Genomic DNA, 13,099 nt, shown 5'->3' on the forward strand with positions numbered 1-13,099 from the left:
CAAAATATTTTTCATGTCTGGTTACATTGTAGTTGGAAAGTCATGGAGGGGAAATTAGACTGTTTAGCTCTTGGTGCCTATAGGCAAGTCAAACTACCAATGTAACCAAACCAGAACAATTACCTCTGTTCAGTCTGCGGGCAGCTGTCTCATTATTGAAAACCCTATATTTGGGAGATTTATGAAATTCCATTCAGGGCCTTCAGGCCAAGTAATATTTAAGGTAGGCAATTTCCAAAGTATGCTATTCTAGATGTTTAGATTTCCTAACTGCTCTAGTCATTATGAACTGGGTAGGAGGATGCTCTGGATGCAATCTATTAGCTCTATTTAAATGTACATTAATAGACATTTTGGTATAATGTTAGTCAAAACTAGCAAGTTCCAAAAATATTTGCCTGATTGTATGGTTTATAAACCAGTAGGACTGAATTACTGTAAAGTGATACCAAATGTAAGTTGGAGTGCTTTTTTCTTTGACAGCTCCAGCATAATAGTGAAACACAGCATTCAGATGTACACAGATGGCAACAAGTTAGGAGTCTGGTGTTGAAACTTTAAAATTTGTGAACAAAGTGTATATAATTGAAAATAGTCTCCCATTGTCCTTTTGTAATCCTACTCCTCCTCCTTAATTGAAAAAACCATAGCTGTAAATTAATTTTCTGATGGTTTCATCTTATGCCCCTATTTTTAGCTCTTATTTTAATTAGATTCTCTATTGGACTTTTGTGCATCCCAGATAAAACTAGGCCCAGCTTCAAGTGTATTCTCTAGAACAAAGTGATATTTCTTTAATGAGAACTATACTGGTAAATCTCTCAATACTAATATATTCAAATATCACATCCATCCCCCTTTTAGAAGTGGCTAGAGGTAAGTCTACTTGTGGGTCATCTGACTGAAGCAGTCATGCAGATCTAAATGCAAGTGATTTGCCAAAATGTAATAGATGCTCTCCAACTGTCAATGAGATGGGGAGTGTAAATAGGTTTTTAAGCTGTACCACAGACGACCTACTCCTGTAAGTATGAATGGAGTTTACATGGAGATATTCAAAAACTTGCTCAAGAGCTGGGTGCCTTCCTACCATCTTCTGTAAAATTGGAAACGGACCTGTATATTGGGTAAGTAAAAAGACTTGTAAATAAGAGATTAGGCATAGCCTGTAGGCTACATCCTTCAGCTACTACTGGAAAGGAACCTGAGCTGCAAGCCTGCCCCCCCCCCCTCCTTCAGTCATTCTTGCTTTCAATTGTGCAGTGTCATTTTGGTGTGGGCTTAGTTGGCTCTAAAATGTTTACTGATTATCAGTAATTTGGCTTTGTTATATTTGAAGCAACTTGGACTTTATTCTCTTAAAAGTTCAAGATCTTCACAAATGGAAAGTGAATCAGAATCAGACATGTCCTGTCAACTATCGCAGGAAAAAATACCTCCTGTGATTTGTATAACCTGTGCAACAGCAGTCATGTGGAAAACTTGTTAATGTTTTGACAAAGTTACGTTCCTCACTGCCTAGCTCCGTAATGTAATGTAATAAAAGCATGGTTAGAAATGAAATACTAATAGCAAAATATAGATAATAGTGATAGCTGTGGATCACTGATAGCCATTACAACATTAAAGTATAAAATACACAATTATTTCTTAGTCTCCAAAGAATTAATAAGAAAATGGTAAGTTCCTGAACGACCTTTAAAGTATTATGCTTTCAGCTGATTAAACACACGACTTTCATGAAATATGCAGCATAATGCATGTTGCATTGGATGTGTGAATACATTATGCTGGAGATTGTATTTGTTAAATTGCTTATACCCTACCTTCTGATCAGTATCAAAATATTAAGAGCATAAGGTCATTTTTCTTGTATTTTTTCCTGGTTTAAGGATTCAACATGGTCAGATTAAGGTAGCTGCAGCAATGAGATATTTACTGTGAGGTGAAGATGGATATACGGTGGTGAGAATGTAAACATCAAGCTAATCACGCAAAATAAATAGTCCTTCACTGATGAAGCTTGTTGCCAATTAATTGCTTGGCACAGTGAGTCAGGAGGATTTGGGTTGTTTAGGTAAAGCCATGGCACCACTTTAAGGTTAACACATCCAAGGCCTCCATGCCATCTTTCTCTTTTGCCTGGTCAGCCTTTCTGGTTTCTACCAGTCTGCTGCCCCATGAGCTGGGATGAGAAGGTCAGAAACCCACTTTGGGAGGGGTACTTCTGGTAGCTGCAATTGAGAGAAAAGACAAATCTGCCAGAGTGTAGGCCAGTGATGTGTAACTTGATACACTTCTGGAGCCATATTTGTGGTACAGTAGATCACACAACTGTATGATTTGCTGTTCCTTATGAGGACAAAGATCTTCACATATACATTGGTTGGACAATGAATTAGGAATTTTTTATTTTCTTGTAAAATTGCATGAATGTTCCATCATTTCCTGGAAAACACTCTTATCAGGATAAGATTACTTAAGTACAATATACTGAACCTTTCTAATTGTGACTTAATGTACAATCCTTGAGGTACAAACCTTAAAAATACACAAGTTTTAAAAATTCCCAATTTCTTGTCCAACAACTGTATATGTGATTTTGCTTTTTTCTTTGTAAGATTGTTGGGGTGGCAAAACATGCTTCTCTGGCTGAGGGTCTGTAGTCATGGGCAGATTAAGTTTTGTTCCACTTCTGCTTTAGCCAACTAGGAAATTACTGTTGGTGTGTAAATGTTTCTATCCTTTGTGCTAGATTGGGAATTCCCCCCTTCATAGGAAAGTAGTACCTATTTATTTCTGTACTTGGTTCATCTCTTCAGTTTCAAACTGTTTTTGTTCTGGTGCGAACACCACGTTTAAAGTACCATAGTCTGATTTTAGTTTAAGATGATCAGCATTTTCATGGTTGGTGCAACACATTATGACAGCCTGTAGATGGTGACCTGTGCTATACTACATTTGGCTTTCAGTCCAACAAGAATTGGCAACACTTGGAAGATTTGTTCTACTGAATATCAAAGCTACATATTTTTTTTTCTCCTTAAAAGACACAGCTTTTATGTTCTACTACACACATTGAACAAAACCTGAAACTCCTTTATAAATGGATCCTTTGTGGACATAGTGGCACTTGTCACTGTTCATTTTAAAGACAAGCTTCTTGGAATAAAATAAATGCCAGTGTGACATAGCTCTTAATATCGATGTGCTATGAGCATTTATTTATTAAGACAATTGAAAGCTTTCTACTGGTCAAATAAAGTATTTAAATGTTTTAGTGTAAGGACACAGAAAGCTCATATGCTTCACTATATTAATCATGTTAGGTGATGGAAGCTAAATTCATTTGGACTTGAGCCACAGCAGAGTTCATCCTATGAAGAACACAAACTACCTAGGTCTTTTGCTTGTTATGTGCCTAATCTACAGCTATAATTCAAAAGGTTTTGAAATTGTAGTTCTACTAAATGAAGAAAAGTGTTCAAATGCTTGACTATTACACCAGCAGGGACTAATGACATTGTATTCAAATACATATAATTTAATATGGAGTTGGTTCCCCTTTTGCAGCGATAACAGCGTCCATTCTTCTTGGAAGGTTTTCCACAAGATACTGGAGTTTCTTTGGGAATTTGTGCCTATTTCTTTAGAGCATTTGAGGTCAGGCATTGATGTTGGGCGAGAAGGCCTGACTCGCAATTTCCATTCCAGTTCATCCCAGGTTGATGGGGTTGAGATCAGGCCTCTGTGTAGGCCCGACAACTTCTTTCACATTAAACTCATCACACCATTCTTTGTAGTCCTTGCTGTGTGAACTGGGACACAGTGTTGCCCCAATGTTGGAAGTATAGCATTGTCCTAAATGACTTTAGTATGCTTTAAGATTATTCTTCAATGGGAATAAGTGGGCCTAGCCCAAACCCTGAAAAACGGCCCCATACCCGTATTTCTACGCCACCAAACTTCACAGTTGACATAATGCAGTCAGACAGGTAACGTTCTGACATCTGCCAAACCCATACTCTGCTATCTAACTGCCAAACAGAAGTGTGATTTGTCACTCCACAAAACGCATTTCCAGTGTCTGTGCTTTACACCACTCCATCAGACACTTGGCATTGCATGTGAGACTTGCATGCAGTTGCTCTGCCATGGAAACAATTCAATTTAGCTGCCAAACAGTTTTTGTGCTTACATTAATGCCAGTGGAAGTTCGGAACTCTTAAGCTATCGAATCAGCTGAGTGTTGGCGAATTCTATCATCAATAATTATTATTAAACAAAACTGCAAGTTATTGGGGTACAGGAAAAAGAAAAGGGTACAATTCAGAGGGAGACTTGGGAGGGGTGACCTCTTGCAAAGAGTGGGAGGGGGATTTGCTCAATGAGTCTTACCACATATGGAAAGCTAATACAAGATATGATCATCATTTATTTATATAGCGCCACCAATTCTGCAGCGCTGTATAATAGACTATGAATAGGTTACTACATTTAGTATAGCTGAACCAGTTACAGTTAACATTACTAGCATTAGATACATTAGGTCTCTTGGGAGGATTCATGTAGGGGTGAGGGTGAAGGGGAGGCTGAACCCCCAGTTGCTCTGGCACCCTCAGTTGTATATTCATGCCACTTAAACTTTCATAATGGGAGCTGAGGCTGAGGTGGAATACGGCATATTAATCATCTCCATCTCAAAGCTGTGCTGGATATGATCCAAGATAGGGCAGGAGGGTCAGGAGCTTTCCAATTTTGGGCTATGGCAACTTTGGTTGCTATCAGAATGTGGCCCAGGAGGTATCGATCTTGCTTAGGAACCGATGTCTGATAAAGACGGAGCAATGCCACAGCCGGGTCTGGGTATATGGACAGCCTCAGTACCACCGATATGAAGTCGAACACTTCCTTCCAGAGAGGTTGGATGCGTGGGCACGCCCAGAAGACATGGAAAATGTTGGCAATATGGGTGTACTGATGCTAGCAAAATTTGGATTGAGAGAGCCAATTGACATGAAGCCTGGCGAGTGTGAGATAAACTCTTGATTATTTTAATGTGCATCTCCTTATGATTAACACACCTAGACATGCGATGGGAAGTGGTATATATAGCTTCCCATTGATGCGGGGAGAAAGATTAAGATCTGACTCTCGGTGTCTTTGGGGATAAGAAGTAGTTCTTATAGTTGCTGATACCAGAAAGTTATCCCGCCTCTATTAGAGCCTTTTGTCAGTCTAACAACTGGGCCGGGAGCAAGGATAGAGAGTGGGGGGGGGGTTTGGAGACCGCCCTTACCCAGTGATGAATTTGGGCATATTTATGTCTTTATTTCAGGAACGCTTTGATATACCAGCTAGATAGAAGGAAAGAAAAATATATTGGGCGTACAGGTCTTTAAGAGCTGACAATCCTTTAGAATGCCAGGAAGCAAGGTTAACGTCTGGGATAAGTTTAGATAGGGCTTGAAGGGACGTATTACGAGTAGGAAGTGAAAAATCCTTATGATGGGCCATAAGTCAGTCCCATGTCAGCAGAGCACCTGAGATGGAGAGGAGTTGGTGGATAGGTACAGGGCGAGCACTCTTAGGGGTCCACAACAAATCTGGCAGGAGATAGGCTGAGGAGGAGGCCAGTTCCAGGTCCACCCATGGCTTAGTGTTGGGGGGGGGGGGGTAGGAATTAGTCCCTAATGTGTGATAATAAACATGCTTCCTGATAAAAAGTCAAATTGGGAAGTTTTAGACCTGACTTCTTGGAAGGGTCATATGATGATAAGCGATTAATGGGCGCTTCCGCTTCCAGACATATGCTATTATTAGTTTGTATAATTGATCCATGCATTTCTTAGGAACAACATAAGGTATGGTACCAAAAACATACATTATAAAGGTGGCAATGCGACCCAGTCAGGAGACCTCGTAATTGATCCAACTCTCAGTGTAGTACGATGTGTAATTAGCAGGGTAAAGTTAGTCTCAAATATTTCAGCAGTGGTGGTCGGAATACGGATGCCCAAATAAGGCAAATATTTTTGTACCCATATAAAAGGGTACAAGAGTTGATAAGGGGATATTAATGGTGAGCGCCTCCGATTTAGTGATGTCGAGTTTATAAAAGGAGGCAGCACTATATCTAAAATGAGCTGGAGGGCTGCCAACGAGGTCCCTGGGCTGGTGACAAGCAAGAACACATCGTTCGCAAACAGACATAGTTTATGAGGGTAAAGAGTGATCCCTGGGCACTGATCTAATTGTTTGGGCCAGAGGTTCAATAGCAAGTGCAAACATCAGAGTAGATAGAGGACAGGCTTGTCTAGTACCATTTGAGATGGAAAAGGGGAAGTCTGTGTTGAGTAAGGCAATGGGTCTATAGTTTTTACAATCTGTGATCTTTGCCTGGCTTCGGGATCGTAATGACCTGTGCCTCCATCATTTCTTCTGGGAAGCTATCACTGTTCATCACCTTATTATACAGAACAGTAAGAAGTGGAGCCAAGATCTCTCTAAATGTGGTATAAAAGGAGTTGAAGTATCCATCAGGACTAGGGGCCCTATCCTTCCGCAGTGTCTTAATGACTACTTTGATTTTCTGTTGTGAGAAGGGAAGGTTAAGGGATGCCAAGTTGTCAGCATCAAGGGTTGGAAGGTGTTGATGTTGCGGAAAAGCGTCTGTCGAGGTTGGTATAATATTTAGCAAACGGGTTCGCTATGACAGACTGGTTGTACGATTGATTCCCAAGGGAATCATGGAGCATTTTAATTTTATTACGAGCCTACCTCTCTCTAAGCGCTAACAGGCTACTGGCCCTATTACCTAAAGCATAGAATTTCTGGCGTAGTTTAGTTAAGGCAGATTTCATGCGTTAGACCAGGGATCAGGGAACTTTTTTACCTTTTACCCCCAAATATATTTAGATACGCCGACGTTACCCCCTTGATTTGAAAGGAAGGAAATCATATATTATTAATTATTGAAATTCAAAATTTTATTGAATCTTCAAAATTTCTGTGAAAGCTTCAACTTCAAAACTTCAGGTTTTGGAGAAATGATGTTGCTTCATTTTTGATACGAGAGCATCAATATTGGGGCATTTTGGTGTCGGAGCAATTTGGATACAAGCTTCAGCGTTCAATTGATATCTCTGCTTTGTTTTTATGTTCTTTAGAGTGGAAAATCCTTGTTCGCAAAGGCAGCTTGTTGCAAAAGGCAGCAACTTTTTGACTGTCTCCTCATATGCAATTTTAAATGCATTTGCAGCTGTTGACATCCAAAACTATGACAGATCTGCTTTGTTTTCAAATGCAAAACGTGCTTCATTATTGCATCGAAGCTCAAGAAGTGCCTCTGCCAACCCTTGAGGCTCTTCTGGTACAACAACAATTTCACATTTAAAGGGGTCTACAATCCAACTGACAGCATGTGAATCGACAGCATTACCCCCAGGAATTTCATTTTTACCCCATTTGGGGTAATTTACCCCTGTTCCCTGACCACTGCGTTAGACAAACAAGGTGTTAAGTTGCTTCCTAATACCACTCAATTCTTTTTGGAGTGATCGAGAAGGATTATTCTGATTTTGGTGCTCAAGGTGAGCCAGCTGGGATTCAAGATTTTTTTGTTGGTGGAGGTATTGGTTTGTTGTTTTTTTTTTAAAACGGGCACCTATTTGAATAGCTTTACCCCTTCAAAGCACACCAATGCATAGAGTTTGATGTATCGCCTGTACTATTAGTTTGTAGGTAGAGCTCCAGGGATTCTGAGAGGGCAGCTCTGGATTCCAGGGACGAAAGAAGGTAGGATGGCATTCTCCAGGGGAACCCTGATTTGTTGAATGTTCCAAGACCACTCTACTGATGCGTGATCTGACCATGAAATGGGAGAAATTTTCACCAAACCTTTATGTTGTAGGGTCCATTTGTCAGTCAAGATCAAGTCAATCCTTGAATATGAATTATGTACTGTTGAATGATAGGTATATTCCCTAGCACGTGTAGAATTAACCTGCCACAGATCATAGAGATCATACTCTGACTAGCTTACAAAAGGCAAGGGAAGGCCCGACTGTGGTTCTTGCATTAAGTGAACTGGAAGTCAGAGCTTTATCTATTTTAGGATCTAATGTTAAGTTGAAGTCTCCCAATATAATTAGATGACCCTGTCTTATTCTCGACATTCAAGCACTGTTTTAATAAAGAGTACCTGGTGAGTATTAGGAGCATATAAAGAAACTATGGTCAGCTGCCTCTCGTCTAGGAGTCCTACTAGTATAAGGTAGCTGCCCAATTTGTCTGCAACTTTTATATGGAGAGTAAATTGTACTCGAGAACTGAATAGTATAGATACCCCTTTCCTTTTAAATGGACCGTTATTGAAGTAGGAGATCAAAAATCGGTGGTCTCGAAACGTGTGTGAGGGATGGGGGGACGGGGAGGAATTGGAAGAAAAATGGGTCTCCTGCATGGACATAGCATCTGTTCTACGTTTATGGAAAGTGGTGAAGGCTAGTCTGCATTTATTAGGGGAGTTGAGGCCCCTAACGTTCAAAGAGAAAAATGTAACCATTGACGATATAACAAAGGGAAAGGTTTTACTACCGTAACCAGTCGAGGGATGGCGTTATTTGAGCAAGAAAAGGGGAAAGGGAAGGGGGGAATAAAAACCGGTGAGGGGAAATAACAAAACTAGCCGGAAGATTGGGCTAGAGTATTTGCCACAGAGAAGAGGTAGCGGCAAAGTAGGTAACGGGGTGGTGGGGAGGCTAGTAGCCCCGCCCATGTGACAACCCAGTGTAGGGGGGAAGATATAGCAGATTGTCTAAAACATTACTTGGTAAGTTATAATGGAGTTGGGAACCAATAGAAACATAGTGAATACAGTTATGGAATATCAACAATTAATATAACCATGCGAAAGTATAACCTTTAAACAAGACCTAGGTGTGAGGAAGAAACAAATTTACACATATAGTGAACAAAAAACAACCAGAGAATATAATATAAAATCTCCTGCCCTTATCTGGAGGTGAGGACTTGGTACAGGAGTCCCAGCACCAAAACCAAGGGGACTGCAAGAGGCGGCACCCGGAAACACAGCCCTCACTGAGGAAGATTGTGTTCGAGCAACCAACATGTGAGAAATGTGCTATACTTACATGTACTAGGGATGTGCACCGGCGACTTTTGGTGTCTCGTGTTTTGGATTCGGATTTTCGTGATGTTTTGGGTTCGGATTTGTTTCGCAAAACACCTGCCGAAAGGTTTTGGTTCGGATTTAAGGTTTTGGATTCGGATTTTTTTTGAAAAAAAGCATAGAAAGTTCAAAAATCAAGTTTTTGGGCTTATTTTCACTCTTACGCTATTATTAACCTCAATAACAAGCATTTCCACTAATTTACAGTGTATTCTGAACACCTCACAATATAGTTATTAGTCCAAAACGTTGCAACGAGGTATCTTTCTGGACTGCGTAGTGGAGTTGTCCCTACAATATAATAAGAAAACCATCAACTGGTCTTAATCGCACCAAAAAATGTACCTGGACTGCATAGAGTGGTCACCACAATATATATAATACGAAAACCATCAACTGGTATGAATCGCACCGAATAATGTACCTGGACTGCGTAGAGGAGTGGGTCACCACAATATAAATTAAAAACCCTGAACTTGTATGAATCGCACCAATAAATGTATCTGGACTGCGTAGAGGAAGGGTCACCACAATATAATTTAAAAACCCTGAACTTGTATGATTCGCACCAATAAATGTATCTGGACTGCGTAGAGGAGTGGTCACCACAATATATATAATAAGAAAACCATCAACTGGTATGAATCGCACTGAATAATGTACCTGGACTGCGTAGAGGAGTGGGTCACCACAATATAAATTAAAAACCCTGAACTTGTATGAATCGCACCAATAAATGTATCTGGACTGCGTAGAGGAGTGGTCACCACAATATATATAATAAGAAAACCATCAACTGGTATGAATCGCACCGAATAATGTACCTGGACTGCGTAGAGGAGTGTGTCACCACAATATAATAAGAAAACCATCAACTGGTCTTAATCGCACCAAAAAATGGACCTGGACTGCGTAGAGGAGTGGTCCCTACAATATAATTAAAAAACCCTCCACGGGTCTGAATTCCAAAAAAAAAGGATCTGGACTGTGTAGTGGAGTGGCCCTGGTACCCAATTTGGTACCGGGGCCACAATACCTCCTCCAACCATGGTACAGAGCATTATTCATTGAGATCCCATCAAGTATGTTAAAGACTGACAGGGTCAAATTGTTATTGGTTGACTTTGTAAACCAAAAAACTGTCCCTGTTGCACATAGTTGTGCAATGAAGAGTGACTTTTTCATTTAAAGGCTCCATCTTTCAAGTGTAGTGTTTGTAAGTCATATTATACTTTTTGTAAAATTTGTTTAATTTGTTCCTCTTTATGGTAAATACTAATAGAATTAAAGTATTAAATAGAAGCGGCAGTTCCTCTTTATAGGAATTAGTAATAGAATTAAAGTATTAAATAGAGTGGTATAGAGTGGTAGTGTGGTATAGAGTGGTCCCCACAATATAATAATAAAACCCTCAACTGGTCAGAATTCCACCAAACAAGTATCTGGACTGCGTAGTGGGGTGGCCCTGGTACACAATTTGATACTGGGGCCACAATAAAATAAATACACTCTCAACTGGTCAGAATTTCACCAAACAAGTATCTGGACTGCGTAGTGGGGTGGCCCCGGTACACAATTTGATACCGGGGCCACAATAAAATAAATACACCCTCAACTGGTCTGAATTTCACCAAACAAGTATCTGGACTGCGTAGTGGGGTGGCCCCGGTACCCAATTTGATACCGGGGCCACAATACCTCCTCCAAGTGTAGTGTTTATAACATCTTAACACTACACTAATTCTAGCACGTCAAAACCTCTTGTTTTAAATAATGACGGTGTCACGAGCCGCGGCGGTACTCACAGCCGCCGCGGCTCGCTTCCTGCCTGCCCTAGTGTCCCGGCCGTCACTTCCTCCTAACTCCCGACCGTTGCTGAGGCGTGCGCAGGAGCAAACGTGCGCAGGAAGATCTAATAGCCTGCTGGCTATTAGACTGTGAATTTTTCATTAGTCAGCTCCTGAAAGTATTTTCAGAGCTAGACTCTGATTGGCTCATCTGTACATTTAAGGCAGTGCGGTCTGCAGCCTCACTGCCGGTTATAGCGTTCTGTCCTCAGTCCTGCTGCCTGCTTGTACTATCCGTTTAGGTTCCTGCTACCTTAGATTTGACCACCCGTGTTTGACCCCTGCTTGTTATTGGACCTGTGACCCTTCTCTTCTGACCATGACCTTTTGCCTGGAATTCGGATTTTGCTTCTCTGCCTGTGAGTTTGACCCTTCGCTTGCCCTTGGATATTGCATCTGTGCATGTGACCTTTGGACCTTGGATTCCTCTTATACTACAGTCCACCAATCACTCCACTTCTGGGAAACTCCTTTAAGTCAGTATACGCTACTCGACCCTCGGTCGGCCCGCAGCCCAGTCTGTCCCATCCACTAGGGGCTCCAGCGAACACCTTGCCTTCTGAGTAGTTCCTGAGTTTCACTGTACTGACTTGGGAGTTCCTAACACAGGGCATTTAACATTTGATTTAATTTATTGAATTTGTTGGCATTTTCTTTTACATTTTGAACATGGCAAACGACTGTTGAATAGTCACATAATGCCAAAAAAAATAGTTGCAAGATGGAATTGCCCTTGGGCCCTCCCACCCACCCATATGTTGTTGAAATAGGACATGCACACTTTAACAAACCAATCATTTCAGCGACAGGGCCTACCAAACAACTGTGGCTGAAATGATTGGTTTGTTTGGGCCCCCACACCAAAAAAACAATTAATCTCTCCCTGTACAAACTAAACAGGCTCTACTGAGGAAAGATGTCGTCCTCATCCTCAACCTCTGATTCCTCTCCCCCTACAGTGTGTACTTCCTCCTCCTCACACATTATCAATTCGTCCCCGCTGGACTCCACAACCACAGGTTCCTCTGTACTATCTGGAGGGCAGTGCTGTATTTCATTGAGGAATTGATTATTCATTTTTATAAACATCATTTTTTCAACGTTGTGAGGAAGCATCCTACTTCTCCGCTCACTGACCAGGTTCCCTGCTGAACTAAAAACTCTTTCCGAGTACACACCGGAGGGGGGACAACTCAGGTAAAATAGAGCCAGTTTGCACAGGGGCTTCCAAACTGCCTTTTGGAGTTCTACCACGTCACTGGCCTCTAGTTAATTTAGATTGCAAGGCTTGTAAATACTTTGAAGATAAAAAAAGCAGCCTGCACAGACTGTGGAGCTAGAAAGTGAAATTAAATGGACCACGTTACTTTGGTGGCTATCTATGCCCCCCCCCCCCCCCCCGCCCTACACTTGTAGTTGAATATAAAAAAAGCAGCCTGCATAGACTGTAGAACTAGAAATTCAAATATACAAAGAAATGGACAAAGGCAGTTTGGTATCTGTCTGCATCAGATCCCCTCTCCACTAGGAGTAAAATAGAAAACTATTCAGCCGTTATATAATCTGTAATATAAATAGAAATTGAGAAAGGCAATTTGGTATCTGTCTGCATCATAATCATCAACATCCTCAGCGCCAGCTACATCAATATCCTCCTCCCGGTGTACAACATTCACACACCTTCATTAGCCAAATCTTTAACTGGACTGTGGGTGATCCTTCCAGCATATGCAGAGGGCGTGCTGCAAATGCTGGATGGAGTCACCTCTTCCCGTACAGTGGTGGGAAGGTCAGGGTTCACAACCAACAACACCCTTGGACTCGCCTTGGGGATTTGTGATGTCATCTGTTTAGAAGGCAGAGTTCTTTGCTGTTTTGTTGTTGTTGCTGACAGCATAACTCTCTTTAATTTTTTGTAGGGGGAGAGGAGGAGGGCTTAGATCCTTGGGTGAAGCTGGACCACTAGTCATGAACATGGGCCAGGGCCTAAGCCGTTCCTTGCCACTCCTTGTCGTAAATGGCATATTGGCAACTTTACGTTTCTCCGCTGATGATTTTA

The sequence above is a fragment of the Mixophyes fleayi genome, chromosome 10, assembly GCF_038048845.1.
Source record: "Mixophyes fleayi isolate aMixFle1 chromosome 10, aMixFle1.hap1, whole genome shotgun sequence".
Taxonomy (NCBI): domain Eukaryota; kingdom Metazoa; phylum Chordata; class Amphibia; order Anura; family Limnodynastidae; genus Mixophyes; species Mixophyes fleayi.